Source organism: Psammomys obesus, unplaced genomic scaffold (genome assembly GCF_907164565.1).
Source record: "Psammomys obesus unplaced genomic scaffold, mPsaObe1.curated_primary_1811, whole genome shotgun sequence".
Lineage (NCBI taxonomy): Eukaryota > Metazoa > Chordata > Mammalia > Rodentia > Muridae > Psammomys > Psammomys obesus.
Window position 1 is genome coordinate 12,589,293 of NW_026596117.1, and position 10,778 is coordinate 12,600,070.

Genomic DNA, 10,778 nt, shown 5'->3' on the forward strand with positions numbered 1-10,778 from the left:
CCTACTGAGTGAGTCCAGGACAGCCAGCTCTACACCAGAAAACCTATCTTGGAAAAAAAAAAAAAGGGGAGGGGGAGCTCTCACACAGTACCTGCCTAGCAAAATGGAAATTGTGCATTCAGTAAGTTTGGAAAGGCCAAAGGAAAAACAATGCTAAGAATAACCCCACAGCTAAAGGTGCCTGGCCTGAGGGCCTGATCAGAGGGAGCCCACGTCATAGAATAACAGACTACTTCCTTCAATTGTCCTAAGGACACAGGCAAGCACAAAGGATTACTTAAAACCACTATGAAATTGACACAGGAAAGACTTTATTTAAGATTGCGGGAAATTACCAACATACAAAAATGTACAGGTTAACAACATCTTGACTAGCTACTAGCAAAGAACTCGTCCTAGCATGCAGAGGGTTCCAGGCAACTCTGACAACATATTCTTATGAACATCCTTTAAATCTTCCTTCTCCCTGCTTACTTAAAAATGCCTAACATGCCTTACACTAGCCCTCGAGAGTCAGGAAGGGGCAGGAGAGGACTCTATATGCTGATGGGAGACTTCGGGAGTCTACCTTCAGCACCGCCAATTACTACAATTCACGGACACTCTCACGTGGGCCCCATTCTTCACCTGTCAAACGGGGCCTCACCTATCTCAGCCACAAAGCGGGCGGCCGGCAAGCCAGGGCACTACGTGGAGACTACTTCACCTTGGAGCCCCTCAGTTCACTAATTTCTTTCTTGCAGTTTTCAACCTGTAAGAAAAGAATAAAAAACGTCTCAGATAGGTGGAAAATAATTGCACATATCCTTTTCGGCTGATCTGAAACTCCATTTCTAGAAAAGCAGGCCAATCCCTTCTTTCTCTCTTGAATTCTCAACCACTTCCTAGAAGCCACCCGAAATCTAAAAGGGGCACGCTCAAAGTTTAAGCGAAGCTCCTGGCTGATCTGTGACTCCAGACAGGATCCAAAGCGGAGGTGTGCAGTCTCCTCTCTGGGTTTTATGGAGAGTTCCTTTGCCCTTCTGTGTTAGCCTCTCAAAGTACTGCGACAACCTTAAAAGGGCACAGGAAAGGGCGATTCGGGAGGGCCTAAGCAAAGCAGCTCAACAAAGACCGGCCGGAACCTCGGTCTCCTCGGCCACGTGGCCTGCGCCTTCCTTCCATCAGTGCCGGGACGTACCTGCGCTTGGGTCCGAGGCAGCCGCACGGCTGGGCACCGAGTCCAGAAGGGTCGGCCTGCGGAGGAAAAGGACGGTGGTCAGGGCGCCCGGGCCGGACAGCGAACAGGGCCTTGTGTCTCGCGCGGCCCCGGGCTGGGCACGGCCGCCCGCCCCCCGGGCCGCCGAGGACTGCTCTACCCCTCCGTTCTGGCCGCCAGGAGCAGCTGAGCTCGGGGCGGGCAAAGCTCGAGGGGACACGGGCCATCAAGACACCCTCCTCCCAAGAGGACACTCACCTCCAAGGCCCGGGCAGAAAGACCGAGGCTGTGCGCGCTGCGCCAATACAGCAAGCGGGGAGCGGGGCGGGGCCGGCCAGAAACCCGCAGCCAATCAGCGGGCCTTTCGGAGGGGACCAGGACAGGAAAAAGAGAGCAGCCAAGTCCTGGGTTGTGGGCGGGGCTGGTACGGGGAGCCAATCGCTGGGTCGTTGCGGATCAGCCAGGTGAGGCGGGGCCACGAGCTCGCAGCGCAGGTTCTGCTTTCACTGCGTTGGACCCAGTGCTAATCGTCGCCCTCCTCGCGGGTTCTGGTTGTCCCCGCCGACCCAGGTCCAACACATTCCTTCCCTAAAACTACGCCGGGGCTCCGTGTGTTCCCGCTTAGATCCTGTCTGGTTCAGCTAGTTCGCTCCCAGGGCCTGTCTCTAACCCTAGAAGGACCGGCCTATTTCCGTGTTCTTTCTCCTGAACTCTCCTCGCAGCTAACAACCAACCATTCACCCCAGACCACATACTTTTCTCATTTTACCTATCATCTTTTGGGGCCGGGCGGGGTTGGGGGGTGGGTTTTAAAACATTTCAAGCCTTCGTTTATTTCACCTCTAAATATTTCAATATTCAAAAGAAAAGAGGCAGTCACGCCCGGGGACAATGCCAATGTGATTGCTAAAACAAACAATGGCCGCAGGTTCACGTCCAGATTTTCATACAATGTTATACAATGTTACTTTATAATGTGTACTCAAACGATCTATTCATTATGGTCACTTGTGTTTCTTTAAAGCCTCTTAGTTTGGAAAAAAAAAATCAATGAAGCCTCTTTTAGTTTAGAAAAACTACTTTGTAACTCCTTTGACTTTTTAGATAACTTTTTGAGATTGAATGAAAGTGTTATAAATCCCCCTTCTCAAGGTTTTATAATCATCATCATTGTCTACTCCTAGGTCATTTGCACAGTTAGGGTTTTATTGGGGGGGGGGAAGCCCTATGGAGAGATGGCTCAGCAGTCAAGAGCACTTGCTCCATTTGCAGGGGATCAGGGTTAGGCTCTTAGAATCCTCTTCAGGTGGCTTACAACTTGCTGTAACTCCAGCTTCAGGGTATCTAAAGTCCTCTGTGGACACTCCTAAGCTCACACACATACCCGTAAAAATAAACAATAAATTAAAAAACAAAAAACAACCTTTCATGGTTCTTGGAAAACATTCTCTATGGATTTGTCATTTTTAAATTTTTTTTTTCATAGAAATGGCTTTTTTTTTTTTTTTTTTAGACAGTGTTTCTCTTTGTGTAGCCCTGGCTGTCCAGGAATTCACTCTGTGAATTGAGACCAGGCTGGCCTCAAATTCACAGAGATCCGCCTGACTCTGCCTCCAGAATGCTGGGGTTAAAGGCGTGTCCCACCACCACCCCGCTACAACTGACCTTTTAAAAAATAGGCTTTCTTCATTTGAAATATTTTCAAGCTTTCTCCACATTGTATTGTGTATCATACATCAGTTTATTTTATGGCTGAACAATAACTGCCTTATAAGGAACAGCAATCTGTTTAGCCATTCATCAGGTTTGGTATAGTCTGTTTTCTGGATCCTGCAGTCCTGGCTGACCTTGAATTTCCTGTATGTAGCCACAGCTAGCTTTGACCTCCTGATCTTGTTTCTTGATCTTCTTGTGGGCAGGCCTGGGCCATCACTACAAACTAGTTTTTAACTCTAAAGACCAGGCCACTCTCCTAAAGCTTGCCATTTATAGGCTTTGACTGTTTATTTCTGGTGTTGTTATTTGTGCTTTTCTCATAAACTTGAGAGAAATTTTATATTCTTGAAGGTTTGATTGTTAAACTTTAGTGCTTGAAATAAATCCTCTAGTCTGCTTGCTAGAGGTACAGAGTTCCAGGCCATATTACCAGAGCATGGTTAAAAAAAAAAAAAAAAAAAAAAAAAGACTTACTTATTTTTGTTTTATCGGGTGTGCGGACATTTTGCCTGCATGTATGTCTGTGTACCATGAGTGTGCCTGGTGGCCAGAATACCATGTGGGTGCTGGATAGAACCTTGGGTTTCCCGGAAAAGCAGCAGTGCTGAGCCATTTCTCCAGTGCCAGAGAATGATTTTCAGTGCTCTCTGGGGGAGTCTGGACTCTGTATGTTTAACACACCAGTTGCTCTGTTCTCAGACATTGAGCATAACTTGGACACATGTAAGAACACTATAAAAACAAAAAACAAAACAAAACAGAAAATGCTTCTAGTTGGGTGTAGTGGTTCATGCCTGTGATCCCAGCAGAGGCAGAGGCAGGCAGATTGCTGTGAGTTCGAGGTCAGCCTGGTCTACAAAGTGAGTCCTGGACAGCCAAGACTACATAGTGAAACCCCGTCTGGAAACAAACACACACACAAACAAACAGCTTAGGAAAATTAATCAATCAATAAATAAACACTCCTAAGTGTCCCTAAATCTTGACTTCAGCAGCGCTTAGCATGATACAGGAAATGCCATACAAACATGTCAGGTCTCTAATACTTTTAAAACATAAATTTGCAAACACCGCTTTTAGAATTACTAAAAAGGACCTAAGCTCTGCGGTGAGCTGGACATTTGAAAGGAATGATGGCCATGAGAATTATGTGTGGTGTTTATTAACCTCCTTGCTTTCGGCCAAGTTTAGGTTTTATAGGTGATGAAAGCCAGGTGGCCTCTAACAACTAACTTAATGTATATGTCTTCATAGTGTTGACCTCCAGATTTACAAATGTACTCTGATTATTTAATCAGGTAGGGGAAATTGATTTTATGGAGAGAGAAAGTGCTACAATGCACTTGTGGAGGTTGGGGGGGGAGGAAACTTTTGGGAGTTGGTTCTCTTCTCCACTTTGGGGGTCAGGGACCCAATTCAGGTCAGCAGGCTTGTGTGCACGAGCTTTTACTTGCTGAGCCTGCTCTCTGGCTCAGGTGTGGGAAAATGGAAGCCATGAATCTGATACCGCTCTCTTTAAATTGACCCAGAACAAATCAAGTTATGGCTGCTGTAACCCAGCTGTCACTTTACACTAGAAGTAGGCCAACACAAAGGCAGCCATCACCACTCTCACACGTGGTCACCATGTAAAAAGGCATTTCACAACAGAAAAGCTGCCAAATGTGGATAATTGTTTGCTATCATGTTCCTGGAAAGGTGTTCATGATCAGTTAATAGAAAAGTAGTGCTTTTTAGGCTGTTTTTACACTCCCCCCACCCCAAACTGCAAATGGAACTCTGATCTCATGAGGTCTTAAAGAAATGGTAAGACATGTCAGGCAGTGGTGGTACACGCCTTTAATCCCGGCACTCTGGAGGCAGAGGCAGGTAGATCTCTGAGTTCTAGGCCAAGGTGCTCTACAGAGTAAGTTCCAGGACATCTGAGGCTACAACAGAGAAACCTTGTTTCAAAAGGCAAAACAAAAAAAGGAGGAGGAAAAAGAGGAGGAGGAGGAAGGGGAAAGAAATAGTAAGGAACACTATTGGTACGTTTGGGGGGCTGTATTGATTTGAATGACATTGGTCCCCATAGACCCTTTTGTCCGAATGCTTGGTCCCCAGCTGGTGGAACTGTTTGGGAAGGGTTAGGAGGTGCGACCATGTTGGAGGAGGTGTGTCACTGAAGGCTTTGAGGTTTTGAGGTTTTGAGATTCCAAAAGCCAGCAGCATTCCAGCTGAGTCTTTCTTTGCCTTGTGGTTGCTGTCTCAACACACAAGCTTTCAGTTGCTTCTCCAGCGCCATGTCTTTGTGCTTGTCACCAAGCTGCCTTCCACGATGACCGTGAGCTCCAAACTAAATGCTTTCTCTTATAAGTTGCGTCAGTCATGGTGCTTCATTACAGCAGGAGAAAAGTAACTGAGATAGGGACTTTGAGTAAAAAGGCACGGGTTCCAGGGTCAGTAAATGATGGCTGTCTGAAGGAGGTTTATGCTGAGCCTCTGAAAGGGAACCCTGAGTCCTGAGGAACCCTGAGGGCTTCCACCCCCTCCTCGGTTCTCCTGACCTCGTCAGCCTGAGGTGGGTGGAGAGTGGGGCAGTGCAACAGCACAATTAAAAGAGCTTTTAATCATGGAAAATGCCAAGCATCTCTCTAATTATGAAGAATGTAGCAAGCTTTGGTGATTATCAATATTTTGATAATCCTTTTCATCTGGTACCCACCTCATCTTCACTCCAGTTTTTGCAAAACTCCTTGACTTTGATTATCTCACTTGCCTTTAACTTTTCTCTTTATTCTTGAGAGTTTCATGCATGTATACAATAAAATATTATATTTATCCCCTCTAATTTCCCCCATATCTTCACTCAAGAAGTTCTTTCAACTTCATATCTTAAAAAAAAAAACAAAAAAACAAAAAAAACAAAAAAACAAAAACTCACTAAGCCCAATTAGTCCTGTCCATGGGTGAGTGTTGTATTAGGTTATTAATGTTTACTATTGATATATCTTTTAGTAAAGCTGCAGTTAATCCTAAACAGCTGTTTAACCAAATCACCACACAGAGACTAGGATTTATTTAGTTAACCTAGAACACAATGCTGGGCAATAGTTACTCCATTCTAAAGACCTCCAAGCCCACATAGTTTCATACCATTCAGATTCACCCATTATACTTGCTTTTAGTGATATCTTAGGTCCAGTTCATTTGTCCACATCGTTCCAAGACTTCTCCTCCAGCCTCTGCTCTCCCAGCTTGTTCCCCTCCTACTCCTTCCTCTCCTCATGCTCTGAACCAGGATGTCCCACCCTGTCCTCTCCATTGCTCAACATTGTGGCTGATTGTTTTGAGACAGGTGATGATTAGATTAAGGATCACAGAGCAATGTCCAAATTGAAAACAGATAGTGGGGGAGAGGAATCAGCATTTGAATGAACAAGGGTAAGGTGTATGCAGTCCAAAACATTATACCAGCAGGTGAGGGGCAGTCCACCCTCACCTAGTAAGCATGGAAGCCTACTAGTGGACACAGCCCACCCCAGGCACTATCTATCACCTGCCAATGTTCCTCAGAAGGGGTGAGGCCTGGGCAGCACCTACCACATCTGTTTGGGGGCTCATATTTGTCTTTTATAGTCACTTTCTTTTAGTTAGAATCTAAACTAGAAGCCAGGCATGGTGGTGCATGCCTTTAATCCCAGTACTTGGGAGGTTCGGGGCAGGTGAATCTCTGTGATTTTGAAGCCAGTCTGATTACATTGGGAGTTCCAGGCCAGCCAAGGCTATATGTAGTGAGATCCTGCCTCAAAACAACAACAACTGGGTGTGTGTAGGGGGAGAGTGAGTGAGAGAGACAGAGAGACAGAGAGCCTGAACAAGACTTACATATAGCATCTGGAATGTCCTTAAGTCTTTATAATACCCATCTGTCCTTACTCAGTCCCTAATCTGTCAAGGAAATTAGATGGTCCTTCAAAATGACCTGTGATCTAGATTTGTTTTATATTTTCCTCTGCTATTTCTTTATCACTTGTGTTTCCTATTTTCTGACTTAATGAGAATGAGATTGAATTTTAGGGCAAGAAGATTTCTGCTTGCTAGTATTCCCTGTCACAAGGTTCCTTGTGATACATTGGCCCACATTCTCTAGGCCTCACCAGTGGGCTCTGAATATCTATTAATCCTGGTAGTTGGCCTTCATCTCTCTTGTGTTTGCTTTGCTTTTGTCCTTGAGACAGAGTTTCAGGTAGCCCACAATGGCCTCAAACTCACCATGTAGCCAAGGATAACCTTGAACACATGCTCTTCCTTCATCCCTCTTTCCCAAGTGCTGAGATTACAGACATGAACCACTATGTCTGACTCCCCTTTTCACCTTTTAACTAAAGGGCTTTTATATTCATCTGTGTTTATTCTTTACACATTTTGTGTAATCAGTAGTTGTGAAATAATGACTGATTTATTTATTTATTTATGGATCAAATCCACAGCACTATACATGCTAGGCAAGTCTCTACTTCCATCCTTAGCCATCTTTTTTCAAGATTCACCACACCTTTGCATTAATATCTGAGCTTCTATGGAGGGAAGAGCTTTCTCTCAGACTGTTTGGTCCCATGGAAAACAGTTTATATAGGAATGGCAACACTAATCCTCCTTTCTTGCCCATTATGAAATTTAGCAGAAAAACTTTAAGTTACGATGAGATTAATTTTGTATTATTTATTAATTACGAACTTAGATTTTTCATTTCTTTTGTTTTTGTTTTTCAAGACAGGGTTTCTCTGTGTAGCCTTGGCTGTCCTGGACTCACTTTGTAGACCTGGCCTCGAACTCACAGCGATCCACCTGTCTCTGCCTCCTGAGTAGTGGGATTAGAGGCATGTACCACTGCTCCTGTAATTCTTTTTTAAGATTTATTTGTTTATACATATGAGCCCTCTGTTTGCATGCATGCCTGCATGACAGAAGAGAGCATCAGACCACATTACAGATGGCTGTGAGCCACCATGTGTTTGCTGGGAATTGAACTCAGCACCTCTGGAAGAGCAGACAGTGCTCTTAACTGCTGAGCCATTTCTCCAGCACCAAACAGAGAATATTTATGTATTAAATGTTTCAACAGCAGATGTGTTCTTCAAATTGATATGCTAACATTAGCCTTCTGACAGAGCGTTCCTAGATCAGAAGTCCCGGGAGCCTGTGTGATATGTCAGCTCCTGCCTCCGCACCCCAAGCACTCCCAGGACTTCCTGGGTTAGAGTCTTTGGGAGCAGAGCTCTGGAATCATCCATATTGCTGACTCTCTGGAAGTTTCTAAGATGGCTGTAGCATGCATAGGGGCACTAGGATTAAAGGACAGTTGGAGGGACCCCCTGCATTTATCCCACATAGGTTTACAAGAGAAGGCAGGGCAGAAGGCTTCGCTTCTCTGGCAGAGCCCCGCAGACCAAAACAGGGCTGTTAGTGCTGGGATCCTGTCAGGGATGAGTCTTGATTGGGTTTCTTAGAACTCTAGAGATATATTCCCCACACACCAAGTCCTGTGTAATGGGGTTCTACATGACAAGGAACTAATTTCCCCTCTGGATCGTCAGGGACACAGTGTAACAATATCTACACCCTCACTTCCTGCATTGCTCTTGCTCTGGCCCCAGAGGTCCCCTCAAGCCCCTGCTCCTCTCTTGGCTATGTCACCTCACCAGGTAACACAGTTCTTCTTCCGCTTGTAGCTGAAATCTGAATTAGCACTGTTGTCATCCACTCTAGTTCTGAATCGCTCATCTCCCCCTAGGGAACACACTTTCCATATTTTATTTAAGTCTTCTGATGCTTGACATTTTGAGCAAAACACGTATTTAGTTGGTTTTCCATAAAAGATGTTCCATTTTTATAGTTTCATTTGTCTTTGGTTATTGAATTCTAAGTGGCATTGTTGAATGCATTGACTCACAGAGGGAAAATGTGATGCTTCAGAAAAATTAAAGATTCAGGTGCACAGATCTCCCTGTCGATTGTGTTTTTTGCTGATCAGAGAAAGCTAGATCACATCTCCCAGCAATTTTCTTGGCAGGTGCTTCGGAAGAAGGATTCAGAATCCGGTTGATGGGGGATGCAGAAATCCTGACATTCTCCAGTGGGAGCAGCTCCTGTGTGTGTGCCAGAGGAGCCCTGCCAACAATCAGCACAAAGAAAGGGTACAGCAATAAGAGGGTCGGGCACTTCACCAGGGCCTTGCAGGGGCACACTTACATACAACTGCCCAGTTTTGAGAGTCTTCAGTTGCTGCTGGTGTTGTGACATTGCTGTGTCCAGACAGTAACCTGGCCTGAGGAGAACTGGCTTAGGTCAGAATTTGGAAACTCAAATGCCATTGTTGCCAGGAAGGCGACATAAGAGAGGAGGAGGCCTGAATAGAGGATTGTGGTGAGTGAGGAGACACAGCCCCCTTGAAGGAGGCCACTCCACTCAGCTACCTCTGGCCTCAGCCAGGAATGTGGACTTGAATGGCTATAGCTTTTAGACACTGATAATGTTTTTTTGTTGTTGTTGTTGCTTCTTTATTGTGTATGTGTATGTTTGTACATGTGTGCACACATTTGTGTCAAGGTATGTGAGCAAGTCCATGTGGCAGACTTAAGTCAACCTCTGGTGTCATTTCTCAGGAGGCACTGCCACTGGCCTGGAGTGCACTGAGTTAGCAAGGCTGGCTGGTCAGCAAGTCCCAAAAATCTTCCTGCCTCTGATTCCCAAGTACTGAGATTACAGGGATTTGTCACCATGGCAGGCAAAAAAAAAAAAAAAAAAAAAAAAAAGGTTCTGAGCCGGGTGTGGTGTTTCATGTTTGTAATCCCAGCACTCAGGGAGGCAGAGGCAGCCTAGTCTACAAATAGAGCCCAGGACAGCCAAGGCTACACAGAGAAACCCTGGCTCCAAAATAAAACAAAAAGCATTCTAGGGATGGGACTCAGAACCTCATGCTTGCGGGACAAACACTTAAGCTTCCTCGGTCCTGATACTCTGAGTTTTTGATGGTTCTTTCTTTTCTTTTTAAATTTTCTTCTGAGCTAGTGTAGCATGGTGCCCAGGATAGCCTCAAACTCAGTATGTAGTTAAGGCTGGCAGTAAGCTACCGGATCCTCTTGCCTCCTTTCCTCAAGTGCTGGGGTTACAGGTGTGCACCATGGTTCTTAGCTGTGATCATCTGAAGTTTCATGTGAACTCATTATATTTCAGGCGGTGACACTGATTCAAATGGATTTCTATACAGCAACAGTCAAACTAGATCTGTCTATGGGCCATCACTTTACAACTTTAGATTTAGGGGAAATAAATGCTTTAAACTAATACCAAAAACTAATAGAACAGGATTAGATTAGAGATGAGTGAAAATCGGGTTACAGCTGGTTTGTCAAAGCCATTAGTGGACACTCAAACCAAGGACAAGTTAAATGTGCTGTGGTTAGGAAAGGCCAGGCTTTTGTGAATGGGAGCCATTGTCTGCAGGCAGCTCTGGATGAAAGGGAAAGGTGCGAACCAGTCACTCAATGTGCACACGCTAAGGCCTGTAGGCCTACCGTCTGATACCTCTGTGAGAAAGCTGTCCCGTCACATGGTTAGCACTCAGCAAATGAAAAGGGGCAGAGGACTTACCGGGACTGCTCTCTAAGACTCCAAGCTGGCGTTTCCAACCTGTGAGCTGAGCAATGCCTTCACAGGGGTTGCCTATCAGATACCCTGCACCTGGGATATTTAGATTATTATTCATAGCAGTTACAGGTGCGAAGAAGCAAGGGCAACAATTTTATGGTTGGGGTCCCCCCAACAAGAGAAAGTGTCTGAAAGAAACGCAGCATCAGGAAAGTTCAGGACCACTGCCCCA

The 10,778-nt window shown here is 45.3% G+C and overlaps 1 long non-coding RNA gene and 1 other non-coding gene across 2 annotated transcripts; both read right to left on the reverse strand.

Annotated features, from left to right (window-relative positions):
• Positions 1-289: 289 nt before the first annotated feature.
• Positions 290-1,546, reverse strand: LOC129692911 (uncharacterized). Its single transcript, XR_008722785.1, has 3 exons — positions 1,457-1,546; positions 1,181-1,236; positions 290-751 (listed from the first exon to the last, which is right to left on the reverse strand). It is a non-coding gene; the product is annotated as an uncharacterized LOC129692911 (long non-coding RNA).
• Positions 945-1,066, reverse strand: LOC129692943 (small nucleolar RNA SNORA26). The gene has a single exon (XR_008722801.1). It is a non-coding gene; the product is annotated as a small nucleolar RNA SNORA26 (small nucleolar RNA).
• Positions 1,547-10,778: the final 9,232 nt, after the last annotated feature.